A 25,356-nucleotide genomic window follows, 5' to 3' on the forward strand; every position below is an offset into this window, starting at 1 on the left:
GTTGGTTTTCTAAACAGAGGAAATCTTGATCTGAAGAACAGACACTTGTTATTGCATGTATTACAGATATCTCTTAGGGCTGCAAAGCTAATGATTTTTAAATGGCTTTCTGCTTTGTAAAATTCAGCTCTCCATTAAGACTGTCCTGATTTCTTTTAATTCTAGATTTTCAAATGTGAACATGGAATATAGGGATAATTGACAATGCTGTGGATATGATATTGCTTGGCTCCAATAATGCTGAACCAACAAAAAGAAAGAGCGCTGTTTGGGCCATGCGGAAGCTAGAATATTCAGAGATTCCTCCTTCCTACAGCAGACCCCATGCTGTCCCCAAGACCTACCAATCACCAGGAGCATAGTTTTGGAGGGTACGCAGGCTATGGTAGGTGGTGGGAAATTAGTTTACATGAGTGTCATTGAGCTCATGCATCTCAAAATGCTTACCAGTTGATGACACTGTGCCTGTCTTCATTTGAATAGGGTAGCCTGAACACTTTTCTAACAGATATCTGACACAAGATTTCTTCCTCTCCACTGGCAAACTACTAAGTCCAAAGCAATGCCATGTGCTCTAATAACTATATTAATAGGTATATGCACCTTTTTTAATGCATTCATCAAAAGAACTTGTACAATTCAACTAAAATAACATCTAGCCCTGTTAGTTAGCTGGCTAGACAAATGCCAAAGAATTAAAAAGTCTGACTTTTCTACACCAAGATTTTCAGGAGTCACAATAAGTGAACCCAGAGACATGAGGAATACACAACCCTATTATTTCCCATAAATTAAATGCTATATTTCTATACATGTAGCCTAAAATAGTATTAGCTAGCTATTTACCCAATTTACTGTGACTATTTTGGCTCTCTCTAAACTCTTTCCAATCCCTTTGGCAAGAGTCTAGTCAATCCTTCACCCAATGGTCAATGAAGAAAACCTGCACCGCTTTCAGAACTGATCTCTGTGGAATTCGACTTAATACCTCTTTCCAGTTTGATGGTGATCCATTCATTACTACTTTCTGGGTGAAGCTGTTCAACCAAGTGCAGTAACTCATCTTTACTACCTGAAAACAACATGCATCTTATAACCATGGTGTTCATGCAAAACTGCTCTAAAAGTTTTAAACTGGCACATACAAGTACGTTAACAATAGGTATTTTAATCTGGCCATACTCTTAGAATCAACTAAAAAGTTTTTTTTTAAAAGACAGCAGATTACACCAATTTCCTACAAAGCACCAAACTTCGTAGGATCTTGAACCAAGTTTGCTGATGAACCAGTACTGAAGAGGCAATAGGCCAAATCAGCAGATACAAGTCTCTCTGTATCAGAGTACAGGAATGGGGGGAAAGGAAGAGAGAGGCAATTAAGTGAGAAAAAGATGTGCAATCTGGAAGCAATAAAGAGATGCAGAGCCATCACTAGGCAAGAATACCGTTAAGTCCACTTTCCCTCCTCCCGCTCCTGCCTATGTCAGAAATGGATTCTGGAATAAGGTCTCATGCCCGCCCCAGCTTTCCAATACTGAAAACAGATAAAACAAATAAAGAAAAAGGAGAGCAAGATGAACAAGGAAAAGTCGTGATAGCCAAGTACATGGCAAGTGGCAATCTTCCACAGGTGACATTTGGCCAATGGTCCACTGTCTGTTGATGACTAAATTAAAACAATACTCATTCATCTTCTCCAAATCAGTGCCCAAACAGTTTCAGATGATATTAACTAGACATTAACTCTATTCCATATGCATGTAACACCTTGAGAAATTTATTTTGCTTTGCAAGTTCACATGTGAGACAGAAATGCAGTCCTCAAGGCAGACCACTTAAATTAACAAGTACTAAGAAGAAGCTTGCACGCATTTCTGTCATTTTAGTTGTCACTGCTTTTGCTTTTAATTTTCTGCGCATCTGAATGCCCAAATAAGTAATTCAGCACCAATAAAGATACTGGCTCCCACCTATTGATGGGGGGGGGACCCTGAAAAAGTTACTTCAGCTGCCAATGCCTGAAACTCCTTTCAAAAGTTAGCCTACAAACAAAACCTCCCAAACAACTTCAATGCTATAAAGTAAAATTACTAGCCATAAGAAAATGGTGTTACTTAACAGCTAAATCCACATTAGCCCCACACAACCTATTTTACGTAGATAATAATCAAGCCCACCCTCTCACTACTAGAAGCAACTCCTTCCTACTAGCTAATATAGCAGTAAAATTAACCAGGAAGAATCTGGTTTAAACTGTGTATCAGACATGAACTCACTAAATGGCCACCAATAAACCAATCTCTCCTAGCCTAACAGTACAATCCTATGCAGAACCACTCTAGTCTAAGCACACTGAAACGAATGGTCTTGGACTGAAATAACTTTTCACAGAGTTGTACCATAAGCCTTTATCTGCAATATAGTAAAGGTAAAGGTTCCCTTGCTCGAAAGCCAGTCGAATCCGACTCTAGGGTTGCGGTGCTCATCTCCGTTACAAAGCCGAAGAGCCAGCGCTGTCCGAAGACGTTTCCGTGGTCATGTGGCCGGCATGACTAAACACCAAGGCGCACGGAACGCTGTTACCTTCCCACCGAAGTGGTCCCTATTTATCTACTTGCAATTTCTTGCTTTCGAACTGCTAGGTTGGCAGGAGCTGGAACTAGAGACAGGAGCTCACCCTGTCTTGCGGCACCCGGGTCTTGAACCACTGAACTACTGACCTTCCACAGCCTGCAGTTCAGCGTCTTAACCACTTGAGCCACCGCAGCTCCACAATATAATATAAGGGATGCAATATAAGGGATGGTAATAACCTCTCTTACAGGGCAGCTGTAAAGATTACCAAGATAATATTACTGAAGCACCCTGAAAACTTAAAAAGCATTACATAAATGCATAATAATAATTAGAACTGAACCCCAAAGGCCATATTTTGGGCCAGCTTGGCTTGTTGTGGGCACTGCTCTACAAGATGCTGCATGACAGCAAACAGAAAACCCATGCATGGCCACTATGCCTCTGCAGGTACTATTGTTTTGCTTGCTACCATTGTTCACGTTTGTCTTTCTCTTCAGGAAAGTCCCATGCAACACCAAAATGACGGCTTTCATACACTAACTGACTTTCATTATGAATCTTCAGTTTAATGGACCATTCCTCATGAAATAAACTATTGACTGACATGAAAAAGATACCATTCTTAATGAGGGATATTTATTCAGCCTAAATAGTATTAAGAATAGTTCTAGATACATCTATAAAACTAAAGGTTTCCCTTCCTCAAAAGCTAGTCGAATCCGACTCTAAGGGGCGGTGCTCATCTCCGTTTCCAAGCCAAAGAGTCAGCGCTGTTCGAAGACGTTTCTGTGATCAAGTGGCCAGCATGACTAAACACCGAGGCGCAAGGAACACTGTTACCTTCCCACCAAAGCAGTACCTATTTATCTACTTGCAATTTCTTGCTTTCAAACTGCTAAGATACATCTATAGCTTTCAGTAACTGGCTGGTGTTTCCTGAAAAGGCAGGAAATTAGCTAAAGTGTTTCAAGAGAAATATTCTGCAAAATTAGAGCACTTTTCCATATTATTGAGACTAGATCGTTTTAATAACCACCTATTAAAAGCCAGTATTTGAACTTTTGTGTATGTTTCTAGGACAAAGAAGGGAAACTACAGAAAATTTGAGTCAAGGAAACACTTTTATCCACATTATAATAAAATTGTTTGCAAGAGCACAGCTGTGGATGAGATGTTGCATCATTTGGCTGTGAAAGAGATGTCTTTTAATAATCTCTAATACATACCTAACACATTCAGGAAACAAGGAATGCTTTTGGCCTGGGGCCACAGTGTTTACAGGCTACAGGGCCCTTACTGAAATGTTGACATAGTTGGATCCTAGCACCAGTGGAAGGAACCCAGATCTTTGCAACATTCCTCTCCCTTCAGCAGTCCCTGCCAACTCCCAAAAACTAGATTCTGGGACTCAAAGAACCAATGTAAATTAACTAGGAGCTACAGTGGGGTCCTCTCCCCACTGTAGCCCCCCAATCTCCATGCCTATTAATCCCTCTCTATTTTCCAGAGTTCAAAAAGAACCACTAGAGAAAGAGAAGCATAACAAGTATTTGAGTGACTTCTGCTGATGGTAGCTAGAATCCAACCCACAGTGCCCCTTTTCTCCAGACATTTTTCTTTAGGTTCTAATAAAAATTGCACTGACATTCTTACTAACTCCCAGGCAGAAATGGGAAAGAGCCTGTTTTTCTGCTCTGTTGTTGTTCAGTCGCACAGTCAAGACCGACTCTTTGCGACCCCATGGACCACATCATGCCAGGCCCACCTGTCCTCCGTTGTCCTCCACAGTTTGCTTAATTTCATGTTTGTTGCATCGATAACACTGTCCAACCATCTCATCCTTTGCTGTCCCCTTCTTCTTTGACCTTCAATCTTTCCCAGCATCAGGGTCTCCAGTGTGTGCTCCCTTCTCATTTAGTGGCTGAAGTGTCAGCTTCAGTATCTGGCCTTCCAGGGAACAATCAGGGTTGATTTCTTTTAGGACTGACTGATTTGATCTCCTTGCAGTCCAAGGGACTCTCAAAAGTCTTCTCTCAAGAGTCTTCTTTCTACTTTAACCAACCACTATTTTTGGTGGAGTGATTAGGAGCACGGACTCTAATCTGGGAGAACTGGGTTTGATTCCCCACACCTCCACATGCAACTGCTGGTGTGACCTTGGGTCAGTTACAAGTTCTTTCAGAGCTGTTCTCTCAGGAGCAATTCTCAAAGAAGCTCTCTCAGCCCCACCTACTTTACCTACTTCACAGGGTGTCAGTTGCGAGGAGGGGAAGGGAAAGGAGACTGTAAGCTACTCTGAGACTCCTTCGGGTAGGCGGGGCATAAATCCAATCTTTTCTTCCTTTCTTATCGCTATAAATCTTCAAGAAGGGGGTTGCCACAAATTCTTTGCCATCAGACCTGTGTTGCTAGCTTTGGCTGGGAGGGCGGGGTATAAATCTGATAAATAAATAAGTTCACGACAGGAACACACGGGCACAGAAGAGATCACAACAGGTCTGATGGCAAAGAATTTGTGGATGCAGCTCACGGGCTTCAGGCCGTTAATGAAGGCACAATTAGCAAGAGTTTTTAAAAGTTTAAAGAGGAGCATTTCAAAACTGCTTAAAATCAAGAAGAAAATTATGTCTCACTCTTTGCATAAGCCAAGACGATTCTTCCAATTGTTGTGGTAAAACAAACCATTACAAGTCATTTTTCATCACAGAGGCACACCCAATTACAGGCCTCCTTCCTTCAGAAGTTGAAAGGGAAGCAAGCATACAATACTTCAGCTCCAATTCTGTAAATGCCGGCATAGATTCCTAATGAAAATAGTTGGATTATAAACATTTTTTTAAAAGTATAAAAACACCAACCCTGAAAGGAACTTTTTTTTGGGGGGGAGGGTGTTCTGTTTCAGAAATGAAAGTCATCTGGAACAACAAACAAAAAAGTCTGCCTTAATCTTCTGTTTGTCTGTAGTTGAATTTGTTGAAAGATTAAACATAAATATCAGATTGCCACAATCCATTTCCCTTTCATTCAGTCCTTTGGAAAATGTTCACCTGAAAACTCTATTAATGCAAAATGGAAGATTTTTCAGCATCAGATATATACAGCATCTGTTTCATGATGACCTTCCCTAACCATAATTCTGATATATAAAAGAATGTGCCACTGAGTCACAACCAACTCATGGTGGCCCCCATCCACGGAGTGTTCCAGGCAAGAGATGAGCAGGCATGGTTTGCCATTGCCTTCCTCCACATAGCAACCCAACAGATACATGAACTTATTTTACTCTTTCACTTCTACCAATTATTCCCAAATTTTTTGGCCTCCGCATCAGCCTGTCCACCAAGGAATCTTTGGGTGGTGCACGAGATTCAGCATCTGCATGGGACACTAGTCTGAGTCATCAGGTTTTGCCATTGCCCCACACAAACTCAGAATGCAGATACAGAATGTGTACTACACCTTCCTGTGACTAAATATGATAAAGAAGATCAGGGATGACAGATATGGTCCTGATTTTCAGAAGAGCTTGTCCATCATTACTGATCTTCTCATTGAAAAATGCTTTATAAGCTTCCAAGGAAGTTCAGGGTTCCTCAATGCAAAAACTACTGCTTTATATAATATTCTCAAGACCCTGAATGATACCGTTCCAGGAGGCAGAACAAAATATTGCAAACAAGAACCAGCAATATGTCCCATTATCAGTTACTGCGACTGTCTCATTCGCTTCATCTACAAATTGTGCTGACTGAGAAGGAAATCTGAAACCCATACAGAGCTGGTAATCCTATTGAATCTAAAACACCATAAGTGCACTTATGATTGCAACCAGTAAAGGGCAACAGCTTCGTATAAAGAGTACTGTTTATTTACATGACCTTTCATGCTCACCCAAATCACCACCCACTGAAAGTCCCTGATTTTGACCCCCCCCCCATTTTATTTTTTTAATATATTTTGGAAACACATAGTTTTAATTTTCTTACTGATGAAGCTGGATTTTTTCTATAGCAAACCCCATTTAATAAAAAATGAAGACAGAAGGACTAGAATAATAAAACTGTCAAATGTACAAAGGAAAGAAAATAACCAGCACAGTAGCCTTTACACGGCTACATGCAATAGAAAAATGCTTCCCGCTAGTTATTCATTTACTGGACTCCATTTCTGATGCTCAAAATTATAAATTAAAAACAATGGTTTGAGAGCATACAATTTCTTTTCAACTGTTCCCCTCACAAAAATATTAAACTGGATTAAGAATACCCATTTGTTTCATTTCTCTGTTTCATTTGATTATTAAACAGATGTCCTATAGTGCTTTTGTAGCAATGGAGGATAGCAGTTAATTCTACATGCTTTGGCTTTTTGATATTTAAATTCTCTTAACTTGATACCTGAACTCTGCAGGGGGGTGGGTCCGTTGTATTACTTTGGTATTTCTGGTGTGTCACATACACCTAACATAAGTGCGCACTACAGTTAAGTATTTACAGCTGAAGGGTTCATAGGATACATAACACTGACAGAAGACTACATCAATTACGACAACTTTTTTTCTTTCTACTCTGTCCTTTCTCAATTTTACTCTTTATGTTTAGTGCCTCCATTTACACCTTCATCTCTTCCACTGCCCAACAGGAAAGTCTACTATAAATGATGTAAACAATTGGAAAATCTAGCAAGTGGTTCTGCAGAGAATCCACCTGTGAGATGCAAGTTGCTTAGACTTAGGATCCAGGCAAGAAACAAGAACTTTATAATGCCAGATGGGACCCTACCAACTACAAGATGCAGTAACACCTACAGCCAGTATAATAGTATCACTGTAGCAAAGCTGAGATCAGGCCAGGAGATCCTATAGCTTGAAGCTATCACTGTGGTCCAGGGCAACCAGGCTCTGCAGCCAAATTTCTTGGAGACTTATATAAACTAAGAATAAGGCCGGTTGTGGAAATAAATACAACGAGCTCTAGAAAGAGGCTCTGGGCGGGTGCCCTGGCCTTGGGCACCCAGCATCGGGGTATAATAACACAGAGCCCACTGATCTCTGCCATTTGGAGAGCAGTTTTAATTCTGAGTAATCTACAGCCCTCACTTGGAGATTGGCAGCAATGGTTCTCCAGGAGGAAAGGTACAGTCTTTCTCCGCAGTGGTGACCAAAGCAGCTTACATCATTCTCCTCTCCCCCTTTTGATCTGCACAGCAACCCTGTGAGGTAGGTTAGGCTGAAAATCTGTGACTGGTCCAAAATCACCCACTCAGCTTCCACAGCAAGAACCTGGGTCTGACAGACCCTGCTCTGAAGCACTAACTGCTATGCCTCGGGTAGTCAACCTCCAGGTGGCCCCTGAAGATCATCGGGTATCACAACTGAACTCCAGACAACAGCTCTCTCTACCCCTGGAGAAAATAACTGCTTTGGAGGGTAGAATCTATGGCATTCTATTCAGCTAAGCCCTCTCCCCTCCCCAAACTCTGCCTTCTGTGGACTCCGCCACAAAATCTCCAGGAATTTCCCAAACTGGAGCTGACAACCCTAGTCAGGACGGGCCCCAATGAGTTCCTCGCAAAGGCCAAAGCAGGCCTGGAAAGGGCCTCCTGCCTTTGCCTTTTTACTGACAGAATCAAGCTTGGCTGCCTAGAAACAGCCACTGAGGGAAAAGTTAGCCCCACAGGAACCAAGCAGGAGAAGTGTCTTTGTCAGGAGAGACAGCCGTTTTTGCAGTTTATTCTGTCAGGGAAGTTGCCAGACTGGCAGTGGGCAGGAGAGAGGAGCAGATCTAGCCCCCAGCCAATGGCACATGAGTACTCTTGTGTGGCGGTTGATGGGCCAATGGCTGATGGAGTGCACAGCACAGCCAATGGGAGAGCTGAAAAGTGCCAACACATTAGGGCTTTTATATATATCAGAAGATTCATTCTGCCATCATAGATGTGGTCTGGTATTAAGTTGCTACTTAATACGAGATCAGACAAATGCATTGCTACTTGCTCATTCTTTGTTTATAAATGTAGATTGAGAGGTTAAAATGAGCCCCTACTGAGTATAGTTTAGGTGGCTCACATACATTGCCTACATGTGGATTTTTAAAACCAGTATATGCAAAATGAAAAACAAAACAAAACCTAAGGGATCTCCTCAAAAATTCATATATTATTATCAAAATTAACTGCGTACACACCCCACCCAACCCAATCACACAAACTTAAGTTCAAAGACATTTGGGTACAATTTCTCAGTTTAAAAAAAAGCTCGAACACACCATAACATAAATACAGTTTTGAATAAATACCTCCCAGAAGCTGCTACTTAAATCTGTCATAATATATAAATGCTTCACAGTGTGAATCTGAAATCAGAAGAAAAAGCAGAGAAGACAAAGAGTTCTTTCAAAGAAGGCTCTAGCCATGATACTTCATAACATGGAGGAATATCATTAATAACTGTGGATTGTCAATACAACCATGTGAGAAATATGGAGAAGGTGCACCACTTGGTAAAGATTCCAGCTTTTACCACACATAAAGATGTGTGGCCAAAAAAATCACAGAGTTTAGCAATACAGATGACAAGTAAATTAAACGATACAGAATTCTACTATGTGGGTAAGCTAATCATCTGTAATGGTTCATCTGTTAGCTCCTTTCAGGTGACCTCCCCCAATCCTGCATCGATGTATATCTTTACTTAGCTCACAGCAAAACCACTCAAATCCCCTCCTACTCTTGAATGGGGCCAACACTGTTGCACCGACAGCCTGATCTGAACAGAATGTTGGCTCCTTTACAGCCTTTCTCCCCTTTCCTCCCTCCTTTAAGAAGCTAATGTGTGGGTAGAACGGGGAAGAAACAGGCATACACTTCAACATTTCTATAATATAAATGACCGTAAAACTGATACTGTGAACTTCAAGAATCTAGCAAATCCAATTATAAGTTCCTAGCTCTGTACCAAGTCTTGCTTAGGTTTCTACCTTGCCCTATCAAGTTTAGAATACTTTTTTCAGATAATCAACATAAATATTCTCCCTGGTCTTAATTGTTTGGGTATTACAACAAAAAATAGACTAATGTTCTCCCCAACTAGTAAGAGTATCTATAGCAGCTTACTACAATAAACCTTCATTGTACTTCTCCAACACAGTTTAAAGCATTCAAAGGAGTAAGAGCTGTCAAGGTTTAGGAAAAAAAACCTTTCAAAATAAACCTATTAGTTTTCAAGCAGCTAAGACTGAGAGAGCACCAGAACAGTACAGCACATGGTAGTGTCTTCCCTGAAAATGTTGGAATCTGCTTCCTGAGGTAATTCTCACAATTACAGACTGTACAACTTTCATTCTGGCAAATACATTTTTGCTGTCAAGTCACAGCTGACTTAAGGCAACTCTGGGTTTTCAAGGCAAGAGACTTCAGAGGTGGTTTTTGTTACCGCTCGCCTCTTCATACCGACCGTAGCATTCCTTGGTGGTCTCCCATCCAAATACTATCCAAGGCCGACCCTGCTTGGCTTCCAAAATCTGATGAGATAGAACTAGCCTGGGCTATCCATGGCAGGGCAGCAAAAAAATACAGAAGTAAATTTCTTGCCACTAACTGCAGTGAATGTGTTTTTGTACCTGAAAGTTCAGAATCCAGAAGCAGCCTATAGAGAGCTGCTTGTGGTCAGAAAGCAAGGCTTCTCTAGATAACAACATCTCTCCAACAGAGCTACTATTTCCTACCTCATCTCCTTTACCACATTAAATGCAAGACAAGCATAATTTTTTCCAGTGTCCCAGCCTCCTGGGAATTCACACAAACCCTAGAAATTACTAATAACTTTTGACACGTAGGAGCAAAATGAAAGCCAAATAATTCCTAAGAATTATAAAAAGTAAACCCCAAGGACGAAAGGTGTCCAGGGTCTGGACCTTGCTTCCACAATACAAAGTCATAACACAAGAACAACATTTCCCCCTCTTTGTTCATACCATTCGAGCCCCCCCCAATCCTAATGTCCTTGCCCTCTACTGAAACTAAGCCCAAGTACTTCCTTACCCTCACGTCCATATTCTTCTACTACCATCAGAGTCAAATTTTAACTTTTAAACTCCTCAGAGCAGGGGCATGAACACTCATAGTGTAACAGCAGTGTTTTACCTGTACCTTTCCAAGAGAAACTGGCATTTATTTATAAATTTCTCCTGATCTGGGGGAAAAAAGTATATCCAATTGTATTTTCTCCAAAACCACACAAGATTGCAAAATCTTTTCCCCCCTCAAATCTCAAATGTGGGCTGTCTAGGTCTGAGCCCCTTTAAGGAAGGGTCTTGCCTTTCCTTTAAAATGCTGACACAGTTCACCACATTGAAAGGAAGACCTGTGCTGCAACACTGCAGTGTTGGCCACTCTTGGGTATTCTATTTAGAGTGACTATACATAGGAGATAAAACACTGAGGTCTTTTCTTCTCTCTGTGAATAACTGTGTCCCAGTGACAGAAAGGGCAATCCATCAGATTTTTTAATATTCCAAAAGTTGTATTTTTGTGGACCCATGTCAATTCCAGTGAGCAAGCTCACTTAGAAAAAGTATCTCTGTAAGAAATGTTCAGGAATATGTTACATAGCTCACTATTCAGGCAAACACATATCAAACTGTCTCAAGTTCTGCATAGGTCCCTTATAGCTGAATGCTAATGAAAAGTTATACTTCACTGTTACAGTTTAAGATGTTTTACAATACAGATCAATGCTGTTTCTTTTTCTCAGTCAAAAGTATGCCAGCAAAAATTCCCCAAAGTTTACCACACCTTCTACTTATATTAACGTCTGACAAATACAAAAATAGACAGTTTCTTCCTAGTTTCAAATAATGTATAGATTTTAAAACCATTACAGAAACCAAACAAAAACCAACCACCACCTTCATACAGAAACCAGATTTTTTTTAGAATCTCAAGATCAGAAATTGCAGATCAATAGGTTTGTCTTTTTCCTTTGACATATTATGGCCTGAAGAGAATAAACAGACTCTAAATGTACATTTTTGCGGCAAACGAATGGAAAGGATAGTTCACCAATTAAGTAACAGTACAAAAGAAGCAACCATTTCTTCCTACCTTCAATACAAGTTGCATTGCATTACATCCCTTCAACACAATATATCAAATTATGAAATGGAGAGTTGACAAATAATTCTATCAATACCCAGTCTAGTTAATATTAATGAGATCAGCACATGTATATTCTTATATATTACAAAACACTAAAAAAACAGTAACTGCAAGCTATAACAAAGTAATGAAGTAGATGTTCATAATTTTGAACATGTAATTACTTCACAAGGAACCTGCATCACAGACTAATTAAAATTTAGTATTTGGACTACAGACAGGAGATAATGTTCAATAGTTCCAGGAGTAATTGTATACTCCAAAAGAAATAATAACATAATTTACAGTGGTTCAGTTTCATTATAAATTACACAGAAATTCTTTGTGGGTTGTCTTCCGCACAAGAGAACCGATGACATATAGTGGCCTTCTTAATCATTATTTCAGTTAGTTGGCAACTAATAAATTGTGCAATATGGTTGAGTTACTCTTCTACACCTCCTCTTTGGATGCCTCGTAGAGGAAATTTAGTTAATTTGAAGATAATTCAGTTTGATGCATGTTACAGTACTCTGTATTCCAGCATTTACGAAAAGTCAGTTTGATTCTGGAAGTATGTTCCAAAATTAAGCCAATGCTTCTGAATTGACCAAAGCCTTTCTGACATGGCTCAAGGTTCCAAACTTTTTTTCCAAGACAAGCTTAAATCAAACAATTTCTGCACTTTCATATTAGAAATACAAAAAAGAGAATATCATTACTGAACAAAGAAATTAGACATTTTTATTTTCTGACATGTGTCTCTTTTTTTTTTGCATTTCTTCATTCTCCAGATTTAAAAAAGAAAAGGAAATGTTATGTATAAGAGGCCAAAGGAGATTAATTAATTTATTTTCATGTATGGAAATAATAACAGGCCATAGAATAGTTTACTGAAGCCTACTACTGTGGCCCCAACATGTTACAATGTACAGCATGATTCACTGCATTCAAGACATTTTGAAGTGATCAGTATTAATTTCAGACTCTTAAGTAGGCAAATAGCACTTTCTTCCACATACTCTCTCATTCTAGGCCTTCATGTATTTTTTTTACTCATGAGACTGCTGCGTCTTCCTTTAACTTGAAGAAAATCTGATTTTTATGTTTTGCTGGAATACTGCCTCAAATTCCATAGTCTGAATTTAGTGAAGTCTATTTTGATTTGCAAGGAATGAACCTTTATAATAACAATAATTTAGGCTAAAGCCAAATGAATACTTATCTTGGAAGTAAGGTCCAATCAACACAGTGGAACCTACTTCTAAGTAAAGATGTGTGGAACCAGGCCATTAGACCAGTAATTCCCAAACTGGAGATCACAACCCATTACTCTGAGATAGGACATTGACTGCAATGGGTGTTAGAGACAATGCAGAACAAAGACTTTAAGGTGACTCTAATTCTGTATAAAGTGGTTAGATTGACAGGTGGGTTCTGAACAAACAATCTTTCAGTAAATAATTCAGAAATCACAGATTTCAATGTGCAATGAAGCACAAATAGACATACAAGGATGTCAAGATTAATGTAGTTCTCATGGAACTCCAGATGGGTTAAATGAAATGTCAGCAAAAGTAAGACTAGGAAAGTATACCTCATCTTTAGGCATACAACATAATGATTACAAAAGTATTTTCCTGATTAGTTTCTAAACAAAAAATGCTATAAAACCCCAGCATATCACAGATCATCTTGATGTTCCAAATTTACAAGAATATAGCAAGTTATGAAAATCCAAATGGATTTTAAAATATTCTGTTAAATTGGGGATAACTGTAAAACAGATTTTAATTCCTGGACACTCTATTTTGAACTTTGGATCTGTAAAATCTAGAAGGTTACAAGAGCATACTGAAGTTGAAACTTGGGAATCAAAGTAGTTAGAATTACAAAAAACACACACACAAAAAACAGAAATGCCAACAACTGAAGCTTTCAAATACTTTAAGAGAAACATGTTGCTCCCCACTGTATTCAACATATCAGGAATGCATCCTTTATTTTTATTTTGTGGCATACATCATGCCAATGGTGACTTAAAAACACGTATTCACTCATCAGGAAATGAGAACTATCAGTTTTTATACAGAAATACTAGTTCATATTCAAGGGGAAAAATGTCTGCAGAAAAGTAAACCAAATGGGGAAAAAAATTAGTTTGACCCTTGAGTTAAAGGTGGGTGGGAAGGTAGAAACTCTGCAAAATACCTGGCCAGTAGCAAAAAACTATTAATAGGGAAAACATTATATTGTTTGACAGCTACAACAATCTTGAGTGAAATGTCAAATAGCAGTGTTTTAATATTCCTTTATTTTAATATTGTTTTATGCCTTTCTAGCCCTTATTATAACTATAGGCTGAGAGACAGGAACTTGCCCACCATTTTAAAAAACAAAAGTGAAAAGATTAATATGGCATGCATATGAACTCACTTCAAACACACACACACACAAACCAAAGCAACTACACAAGTCTCTCATCTTACCCCTCCCCTAGAAAGAGTGGTCTGGTTGATTTACCTTTCACTCAAATAACCAATAAAATTAATCAGCCGGAACACAGCATTTTTAATCATACTAAGGTCGAGAAAATGTTTTGTTCCTGGTTTGAAGACGACAGCCTTTTTTCATTTAAGCATATTAAGACTATAATGTGCTGCAGACAAATGCACTGCATGGGGTGTGGAAGACCCGAGCTGATTAGATTACCACAACATCAGCCTGGGGCCGCCATTTTTAGAATCTCTAAAGGACAAAAGAGGGAAATTACAGTTTTTTAGTCCACTTTAACCAAAAGTAACTTTAAAAGTATTATGTGTGCTGTCAAACACCCTTCGCATGTCAGCTATGTGGGTAGACATTGTTCTTAATTTCTCTTGGTTATGCTTTTAAAAGAAAATGAAGCTTTTGTGAGTAATCCCTTTAAAGGTAATCTAAACAAAACTGAGGCAAAAGCCATGCAAAAATTGCAAGGACGGCTACTGAGGTTCAGTGCGGATAGATGATAGATAGATAGATAGATAGATAGATAGATAGATAGATAGATAGATAGATAGATAGATAGATAATTTGTGAACTGAATTGAACTGGGACCCTCATCACACATTCCTCGACGATTTGACTGCAGAGAAGTAGGGGACTTTCTAATTGGACTATATTGTATTTCTTCTACCCTATTTAGTACTACACAGTGGACCGTTTGTTCCTCCTCCCCCATGTCTGCAGCAATAGGGTCTGTTCCACCAACTCCTTTCAAAAAAGGAGGTTTTATGCCTGTCGCTCAAGCAAAGCAAACAGGGATTGGAAGAAGGGGTGTGTGTGGAGTGTGTGTGTGTGTGAGAGAGAGAGAGACTATCAACACTGAACTGGTTATAAAAGACAGCCTGGCAACTACCCGTTTTCTAGATGGAGACCCGGAATCATCCCTCCCTGCTAGCCATTCACCCACCCACCCCTTTTTAAATTGCCACAGAAAGTCTTTGGAACTGTTCGCCATTCGTCTGTCTTATAGCACAGCGCTGAGACAGAAAATGGAAGGTAAATGAAATGGGGGGATGTGCGGAAGGGAAGATTAGGCCCACAAAGAGCCATATTCGTATCACAAAACAGAACATACAGGGCGAAGAAACAGTCTCCGTCAAACTCAACAGTCAATAATAATGGGTTCCACCCCTTTAAAATCGTATATAATTTCAGCCTCCCAAGATCTACAGACGCACATAGTTTTATCACGTTAACGACCTCCTCGCCAATTTCTGTTTCTTTAACTTAAAAGCCTAGCGTAGCTGCCAAAAAAATTAATAATCATAAACCCTTCACAGCTCCTCCACTTACAATAACGCGCCATATTCACAAGATACAGCGGCTCCCTTTCCTTTTTTAAATCAACCCCCGCCCCACCCCAAAGAGATGAAGCAGAAGAGTAAGAGAACATTCACAATTGAGGGGAAGATCAATCACAATATACGCATATAGGTACAGCTGTATATAGCCACACACACACGCCGGAGGAAATGAGATGCTCCACCACTTCCAAACCTTTCTTTCGGGGGATCGGTATCCCTCCCCACCCCTTTGAGGCACTCCTCCCAGGACATGACACCCATCGTTAGAAACAGTGCCGGACTCACCTGTAATGATCACAGGCCAGGCAGCAGCACCTCCTGAATCAAGCCCCTCTCCTAGCCCGACCAAAACAATGCAACGGCCCCACTGCGGATGTCCCTCGCCTAGAGCAGGACAGAGCCTCGTCTCAACAGCCTGTGGGAAAAGGGGAGGAGGGTCAAGAGCGGGGACCCCCCAAGGTTGCTCGCTTGCACGCAGCCCCGCGGAGACCAGCTCGCCTTTAGCCTCGGGGACCTCGCTGCACAAATCCCCCCCCCCAATCCCTCCCCCCCTCCCCAACTGCTGCTGCTGCCGCCGCCGCTGCTCCCGTGTCTCCCTCCTCGCAGCCGCCTACGCTCCCTCCTATGTCACTGCCTCTCTCGCTCTCCGTCTCTGGGAAAATGGCGTCGCTTTCTCCCCCTCCCTTCCTCCCGCTGCACGGGGTTCACCAGAGCAGCCTGGCAGGGGCAGGGTTACCAGGACGAAGCCAAACAGCCGCCATTTTGCTTATGGGCTGCTCTGCTGCTGGTGCGCCCGTGAAGGCAAAGCTCTCCTTCGTGTCCATTTTGCAAAAAAAGACAAGAAAAGCAGGGCAAAGGGGAAGCGGATCGGCTGGGGGTGTTTAAACTGGACAAAACCAAGTTGACTAAGAAGCGGAGAGCGAAGAGGGATGGAAGGGGCAAGGCGTTGCGCCCTGAAACGACCAGGAGGAGGAGCTGGGCATGGGAAGGGGGGGGGGGGGGGGGCGCGGGGGGGGGGGGGGGGGAGTTGTTTGGGTTGGCGTTGCGGGTGAGCCTGCAGGTCTGTTTTCGGCTTCCAGACGGCGGGGGAGGGAGGAACAAGGGCAGATCCCGAAAAGGAAACAGCATGACTGACGGGAGTGTACGGCTCGGTCGGTCTCCCGGGCTATGAGGAAAGGCTGCCTCTAACATACGAGCTATGCCTTGGGAAAGCTCATGCTGGAATAAACGGAGGCTTGTTTTATTTTGCTGTTGCAGACCAACACTCTTCTGGAATTGCCTCTGACGTGTGCGTGTTTGCGATTACGAGATACACCCACAAACCCCATTGAAATCAGCCCAGGTTCGCCATTGCCGTCTCTAACAAGCCATGTGGCACAAGGGGGGTGGGAGTTTGTGCATTTAAAAACAAACAAGCAAGCACTGTTTTGTAATGTTAGATCCGTTTATGTCCCCCCCCCCCCACCAGCCACCGTGTGCATTTCAACGAGCTAAAAGTTAACTGCCAGTAACTGTCCCTGGAGAAGCTCGTGGAAGCAAAGCCCCAGTGAGTTCGGCGGGGTTCCGCCTTGAGTCCAGGAGGAGGATAGGCTCTCGCTTCCTGAGAGGCTTGGCTCGGACACTTGGGTACTCTGCTTGACTGGAGCTGAGGGGAAGCCTGCCTTTTCCAGTCAACCAGTGTTGGGATTGAGCGCAAAGGCAACGTCCCCAGTGCGTATTTCTTCTGTCTTCGCCAAGCGACTACCATCTTTTTTTCCCTTGGGGAGTTTTTGGAACAGAGGGGGAGATATGACAACTGTCCTGGATCCAAACAGGGCAAACCGCAACTGTGTGAAAGCGTTCCCCGTGCACACGCGTGACATCTGACTTTCTGTCATTAGCCAGAACTAAACCAGCACATTAGCCAGAACTAAACCAGCCCGAGAAGGCTTGAGAAGCTCGAGCCCTCTTGTGAAGTGCCTCGCTTTTTTCTCTGTGTCTTCTCCATCGACTCCCGAGATTCCCCTCCCTCTCTCCCTCCTCTCGGCTTCTCCTTGCTGCGCCGATTTTAGGCTGTCCCGAAGTCTGGTTCCAGCGCCTCCGAGCCGGCGGACCGGAGGGGAGGCGGGCTGGGGTTTCAAACGACGCCCACCAGGGGCTGAGTGAGCCTCCTTCAGTGCGCAAACTCGGGGCATCAGATAAAAGCTGGGCTGGCAGCTCTCAGCTTGCCTTGATGGAGCCGAGACAATCGACTGGAAGAAGGAAGGAAGTTCAGGCGCCATCGTGGCCATTAAGACTACCTCAGTCCTTCTCCCCCCCACCCCACCCGTCCCCGCCCTGTCACAACGAGCCTTGGCTTAGACACAGCCTGGAAGAAGGAGGAAGGCTGATGTGGAAAAGGCGCTTGCTGTGCCTGACTGGATCCCAGAAGAGGCGTCTGTAAATGGGGCACTGAGGGGTGAGAAAGGGAGGGCGATTAAATGTTTTGTGACCATGGTGAAACGTGTGGATGTGCTGTTATTTTTTCTCTCCTTCATTGTCTAATCTTTCTATGTGTGTATGTGTGCGCGTGTGTGTATGTTTCCCCCCCCCCCCCCCCCCCCCCCATTGGTTGGGCTGCTCGCCGGGGGTTCTGCTTTTGGGAGTAACGAAATGGCGACTGCCGTCCCGATGTGGTTGGTGACTGTCGTATCGGGCTTGTTTTTTTCTTCTCTCTCCTTTCCCTTTCCCTCCTGGGGTGATCTACTGGCAAGAGTCTTGGCCGTTTTCTCCGCAACGAACCGCGGAGAGCGCACTGAAACAAGAGGAGATGTAGGGAGAGAAGGGAATAGGAAACTAAGGGAGACCTTGGCACCAATCAGCACTCCGGATGAGCCACAGAGGCGCGTCCTGATTGGGTGGCACTGACATCATCTTGCAGCGGGGCAGACGCAGCTGTTGGCGGGGGGGTGGGAGGGGGAGGACGCTGGTGCAAAGGGAGAAAACGGTCGCCATGATCGCAGCGGCTGGTCGAGGAGCTGTGGAGCCGAAGACCGACTCAGAAGAGACGGTTGTCAGACGGCGTAAAGAGATAGGAAGGGGGCTTGAGGTAGCCTGCCTCTCAGCTCCGGAAGGAGGAGATGAAAGGGTGCGGAGGAAGACTCACGACCTTATTTTTATTTTGTTAACTGCGTCAGTTCAAGATGGCGCAAAGTCTCCCTGGAGAAGGAAGGGAGCTGCACGTCCGCCGGAGGTCATGTGACCGCGTTGCATTCTTCTTGTGTGTGGCTTGGCCGCCTACCAAGCTGGCTCAGGAAGAGGAGGCGGCGGTTCGCGGACTCGCCGGGGAGTCCCTTTTCCGTGCGGTTGGAACAGTTGCTACGATGGTCCCCCCCACCCCACCGACGCCTCCCTCCTTGCGTGTTGGCGTGTTATTGCTGTTTAGGGAAGTCTTTCGCAGGCGCACTCCCCCCCCCCCCCCCGCACCGCCCCCATTTTTTTTGCCCCCCCGTAGCTGCTCCGAATTTTCTGCTCCCTCCGTTGCAGTCTTCCCCTCCCCCATATCTGCATAAAACTGCGAGAGAAACTTCTCGTTTTTCCCCCCAGCCGGGGGGGGGGAGGGAATAGGCGGGGAGAGGGATTTCACACCTCGTGACAGCCGTGTGGTCTAAGGGGTGTGGTAGAGAAACGAGTTGATTGAATTGTGTTGTATTTAAACAGTTGCGTTTTGTGGGATTAAGACTACAATCCATTGACCACGTAAATGAGTGTAAAATCGGTGGGGGGGGAGAGAATGTAAACGGGATCGAGTTTCTTTCCTCACTCAAACATACTCTTGTTTACAGACCCAGAGAGTTTAGCTACAGTTACTCTTCTTTTTTGCTTCACATTATACTGCAAGTATTTTTCAAGCTTTTTGTCCTCATCTTGCTGGCTAGTCATAGAGAATTTTTAGATGGAAGATGCTACATATCTTTTTCTGAGTAATGCAATACTGTATTTGTAGTTGAACGAAATGTTTTGAAGGGAAAGCATAACATACTTTTTAGTTTTTGTGTTTGACTATGCAAGAAGAGAGTTGGCCATTGACATCTTGGATGTTTTCTCGATAGTGCAGATTTGCAATTGCATAGTCTGCTTGGTTTTGAAGGCATTGCCTATCAGCATGATAAGGCTGCTTGAGCCTGTGGAAATAAGAGAATGGGCTGGTGTTTTCTATGTTTTTAGCAAGAATATGTTTAATGTTCAATGTGCAGTCTCCAAAGCTTAATTTAGCACATCAAAATGTCACATTATTGAACTTTTATTTATTTAGCTTAATTTATAACCTGCCCTAGGCAGAATACAAAACATAGAAAACAATTCAATTAGACAACATAAGTTATCCAATAAACAATTAAGTAGTACTAGGATTATATACCCTAATGCAGCAAGTGGATTGTAAAGGTAAAAAATAATACAGCATGTTTTCATATTGCAAGGAATTGGGTGTGAGAAAGGAGATGCTGGCTACGATCTTTAATTACAGGTAAAGTGATAATTTAGCTAAATAGGTGCCTCAAAATGAGGTGGCTAGAGCAAACACTTCCAGCACACATCCTAACCCACTGAACTAGAATGGCTTCATTGTGTTTCGATATAGATTGTAGTGTTTGATATTAAAGGGTTTGAATAATTTTAGGTTCCAAAATTGAGTCTTGGTCTTGTTTGATGCAGATGCTGCTGTACAGTATTGTTAGGCATCTTATTTCTGTAAGACGGTTGTTTGACATACTGGCTCACAGCATTCAAAACATATCTAACTGTTCAAGTGTTGGGTCAATTCCATTACTTGGTGGGTCGGGCATACTAATCTGATATGCAAATTATTTTTTTCACTCTGTTTGCAATAGCTTGCTTGGGTTTCAAAATATACTCAGATTGAGCTGTAAAGGATTTCAATATGGCTGTGTGATGACATAGCAAAATGTGCTGCTTATTTTTTCTGTAGGTGCATATGCAGGAAGTATACATGTAATTAGACTGCCTTTTGTATACACAACCTTTAGCTGCGACTTGATAAATATGGGTGATAATGAGATACCTGAAATGCAGAATCTGGTATCTAGAAAAGCATCATCAGTGGAGCATAGCCATACATCTTCTTTCTGAAGTGTATTAAATGGACGATTAGAAAGTGGGTACATTTTAGTTAAAATGGCTGTAGCTCCTTGAAATTTTAATATAATTCTCTTCCCAAAAAAATCTAAAATACTTCTTCCTGGATTAACAGCAAGTTTACCAGCTAGTCAATTACTTACTGAGGTTCCCCTTGGGAAGCAGTTTGATTACAAGTCCCTAGATACACACAAATATTTAGTCTGGTGAGAAAGGCTGGCTGTATCTCAAGTGACATGACTCCATTTTGTATGTGGACTCTTGAACTACCGTTATGGCCAGCTTGAAGCTTGACTGCCCCTGAAAAATGCTAGCATATATCTTACAGATTGTGTTCCTCTGGATATGGACTAACATTTTTGGAGCATCACTTGTATGTACCGTGTTTCCCCAAAAATAAGACACTGTCTTATATTTATTTTTTCTCAAGAGGACACACTAGGGCTTATACCACAAATGCATAGAAATCCTGCTAGGGCTTATTTTTGGGGTAGGTCTTATTTTCGGGGAAACAGGGTAATACCTACCAGAAAAGTAGACCCAGCACAAGTGGGAGCCACCTTTTCCCTTGTGTATGTAGGGTTTTTTTGGCAGCATCTGCACATGTGCAGATGTTACCAGTCACTTTTGGTAGGTTTTAACTCTTTTCTGGAAACCTGTAAGTGCTTCACCAACTGGCATGAATACTCTTCAGCCCAGAGCAGCCATGGTTTCCATTCTATGGTGACTTAAGCTGCATGTGTTTTGACAGTGATGCTAAGATTGGCTCCATGGCAGCTTCACTGTATTCATTCTTTTGTAGAGGGCTGTGGAACTTGACCACATACATGGTTGACTTGCATAGTAGTCTTACCAAAGTAATATACCTATTTAATGCTGTCAGTGGCTGCTAATGGAGGTATACCACTAATTTTGGCAGTAACCATGATCATTGTTCCTACATTACTAGTGCATTGTGGGAGATGGAATATAATGACAAACATATTTGGTTGCTGTAGCAGATGTAGGGTGCATATTGGGATGTGGGACTTTAGGGTATTAGAGAACTGTCTATCTAAAGGAGGGGTGCCCAACATGGTGCCCATGGGCATGATGGTGCCCGCCAAGTGTTTTTGGGAAGCGGGTGAGGCCAGATAGGGTTTTTACCGAGCAAGGCTTCTGATTAACTATTGGAGATTTGATTGGCTGTGCAGATTTTTTAAAATGTTGCTTTGGCAGCAGCTGCCACCACAGCACAAGAATCTACACTGTGTTACTGAAGTTAAGCTGTGGCAATCATTTTGTGGCTGGATCTGCCTCTGGAGGCTGCCATTTTGTTGTTGCACCCACCATACTGTGTCAGAATTCCAAATGTGCCCACAGGATCAAAAATGTTGGGAACCTCTGATCTAAAAGGCAGTGTTGTTTCTTTGACATTGTTTTCTGTTACTCTGTGTCTCCTTGCAGAGCTTTAAGGCCTTGCCTGGCAATGTGCTGGAAGAAGATGACACCTTGTTGCTGGGATATTAAGGCAGGGGGGTGGCTTTTACACATTCCGCACTTACACTACCAAAACAATCCTCACCACAACTCTTAAAGTTAAGAACTAATTGCCCTTACTGGCAAGGAACTAGAAGCCATGTGTAAGATAAATCTGAAAGCATCAGGACAGGTACACATACCACACACAAGTCTTGAACCTGTGGAAGAATCTGGCTTGCATTACACTTGGGGTGATCTACTAGCAAGATAAGAGTCCAGTAGCACCTTAAAGACTAACAAAGTTTGTGGCAGGGTATGAGCTTTCATGAGTTACTGATGACTTCTTCAGTGACTCACAAAAGTGCATAGCCTGCCACAACTTTTGCTAGTCTTTAAGGTGCTACTGGACTCTTGTTCTTTTCTACCTCTACAGACAGACTAACACAGCTACCCATCTTGATCTACTGGCAAGATAGTTCAGCTTGCCACTTAAGCTCTTGTTTGAAAGGGAATTCAGTTGCTGTGTAATGAGTTGCTGTAGTGAGTGTCTTGCAGTGTCTCCATTGAGAGTATTTGCAACCCTGTTAGCACAATTCAGAACTTTTTTCTAGACAACAGTAGCTTAACCTCAGATTGCTAGAGACTTTAAAATACAAGATAGCAGCTTTTGATAGAAGCCAAATGAAATAAATAAAACCAAAACATGCAAATTTTAATGGGTTTTCAGTTGATGTGATAGACTTGATCATATTGTGTTTAATTAAAATTAAAGTATTCAGTTGCATAAGTACAAACAGTGGTATCTAGCTTTCTTACCCGGTGGGCATGGATCTTAGCACTTTCTAATGTTTTAGGCTGGTGACGACACCAGCTAGATACCACTACTGGCCATTTATCAATTATACTGCTGAGCTACAAGACAAAGGGGCACATTAAATTAATAACTTTGGTATAGCTCTTGGCAACTGGCCCAGCCATCTGTGTTTGAAACTCTGTGCCTCTAACCCAAAAGAAAGCATGTGTTCCGTACTATGTTATGATTGAGAATTCAGATTCCACAGCAGAATGTATTGTTTTAAAAGGTTTGTTCACTTCAGCACTAGGCTAAACTTGGCTGCAGCACTGTTTTTTTAAAAAACCCTGCCATGCTAGCAGATTATGTACAAGCTTCAGCACATCTTTATTCTGAGGTATACATGACAACTACTGGTGGTTTCTCTCCTTATTCGTGTATGCCTATATTGTCAGTGACTCAGAGCATTACCCAGGAATGCTTCGATTCCATTGCAAAACTGGGGCAAACAGCTGATCACATAATGGTGCCTGTAGTCTTTGTGGCTGATGGTGGACTTCCTGATGACACCTGAGTTTTGGCCACTGTGTGACACAGAGTGTTGGACTAGATGGGCCATTGGCCTGATCCAGCACAGCTTCGATTATGTTCTGAAACGCTGAAAGGCAGCATAGTATACTAATAATTACTGTCTTTTGTCTACAGGCGATGTCCACTGTGTTCCTCTGTTGGATATACTTTCTCTAAACTGCCCAACACGAATCTTAACTGTAGGTTCAACTGGAAAGGGGGGATCTCTTCCTTTGATAGTGGGGCTTTCTGTCATCTGAAGTTTCTCAAAAAGTGCTGATATCTTGGGGAAAAGCATGAGCAAGTTCTCCAAAACGACTGCAATAGATAGTAGTAATGTTCATGAATAGGAGAGGGGAGCACACAGCACACTGCTGGTAGCAACTGCTGGCAAGTGAAGTACAGAGCCTACTGTCTTGTATCTTATCCCAGCCTGCAGCATGAGACTTCTTATCTCCTAATGGTGAGAGTTGGTGGTAGTCATGAATGGTGTGCACCCCTGCAAACAGCTACACAGTTAGTGGCTGTCTTGGGTTTCAGTGGCTCCCACTAGCCGCGGAACAGGATTAAAATTGAGTCACAATTCAAGGTGTGAGGATTGGGAATTACAGTCCCTTACTGTAGTCCTTGTGATTCATAAGAAGCAGCTAGCTCCAACTTAGTGTTATTCTCAGTGCCCCCTTCCTTCCCCCGCACATAAGTGAATGGCTGCTTTTCCTATGGGAGTAGGACTTGAGGACTTCATAGCAGTGAGTACCTTATAGCAGTGCCAACATCTGCTGGTTCCATCAACAGGGCTTCCTGTCCTGACCAATTTATAATGTGATACTCCAGGCCTTGACAGTTTTTTCTTAGGACATAAGATCAGCCCAAAAATGTAGGAGCCATAGCAACAAATACAGTATTTTCATTATCTCATTAAGCAGGACTGGCTCCACGTTCTTGTGGGCCCTGGGTGACAGTAGAATTGGCCTCTTCCCCTTTGGTACTGCACCTTGTTTAGCTGATGTTCTTTCCCACATTGGCCTTTCCCTGCTTGCTCTTCCCTTTCTTCTCTGCTGAGGATGGGGCAAAGCAGTGGGATCTTGTATGCCAGGCATATTCCTATCCCTCAAGCATATGGACACTTAGAGACATTTTACACATTTCATTGGGGAGTCATTGAAAATAATTCTGACCAACATAATATGTAAAACTCTTCTTCACAAGGAGAAAATGTTCCTTTTTGTTGCATTTTCATGCTAGCATTACCACTTAAGATGACTACTACTAGAGTTTGTCCAGATGCTTTATGTGTTCAGGCCACTGGCCAAGGTTCAAGGCTTTAATACTTGCAAGCTGACTACATGCAGCCTGGGGAGGTTTTCAGTAGTCTCTGGGTGAAGCAACAATATTTATCAGTATAGTCTTTTGACACAACAGTTGCTTTGGACCAGGCACAAACCTTGTCTCTCATGCTTGTGCACTGTTTCCTTCATCCCCTTTCTTCATGTGTGATGCACAAATGAGAGCTTTCTAGCGTGAGAAACCTTCATTCAGGCTCCAATTTGTTGTGACTTCTAAATTTGGCACCTGAATAAATTGTAGTGTGTTCTCCCCATAAACTGGGATAATAAAACAAGGTTTATGATTCCAGTTTGTGGGGATGAAAGGGACTCTAGGTTTCCCAGGTGGCTGCATTTGGACATTGTGGTAAATTGGAACTTGTTTGAAGGACCCAAGATTGTGCTCCATTTATGGGGGGTGGGGGAGGTGTACATGCGTTTAGCTTGTGACATTTGAATACAGCCAGCATCACATTCATTTAACTCCTAACAACTTCTTAAATCAATTTCAAAAGTGCTGCTGCTTTGCCAG

At 42.4% G+C, this 25,356-nt stretch overlaps 1 protein-coding gene across 1 annotated transcript in view; it reads right to left on the reverse strand.

The window, feature by feature from the left end:
* The window catches only part of KMT2E (lysine (K)-specific methyltransferase 2E), a 110,523-nt gene extending 94,557 nt beyond the window's left edge, over nt 1-15,966 (reverse strand). Inside the window, exon 1 of the mRNA XM_015415081.1 lies at nt 15,846-15,966. The gene's annotated coding sequence lies outside the window, so the exon portion shown is untranslated. The remainder of the gene's footprint in view (nt 1-15,845) is intronic.
* Nucleotides 15,967-25,356: the final 9,390 nt, after the last annotated feature.

Source organism: Gekko japonicus, unplaced genomic scaffold, assembly GCF_001447785.1.
Source record: "Gekko japonicus isolate JY-2015 unplaced genomic scaffold, Gekko_japonicus_V1.1 scaffold5, whole genome shotgun sequence".
In the NCBI taxonomy this organism is placed as follows: Eukaryota; Metazoa; Chordata; class Lepidosauria; order Squamata; family Gekkonidae; genus Gekko; species Gekko japonicus.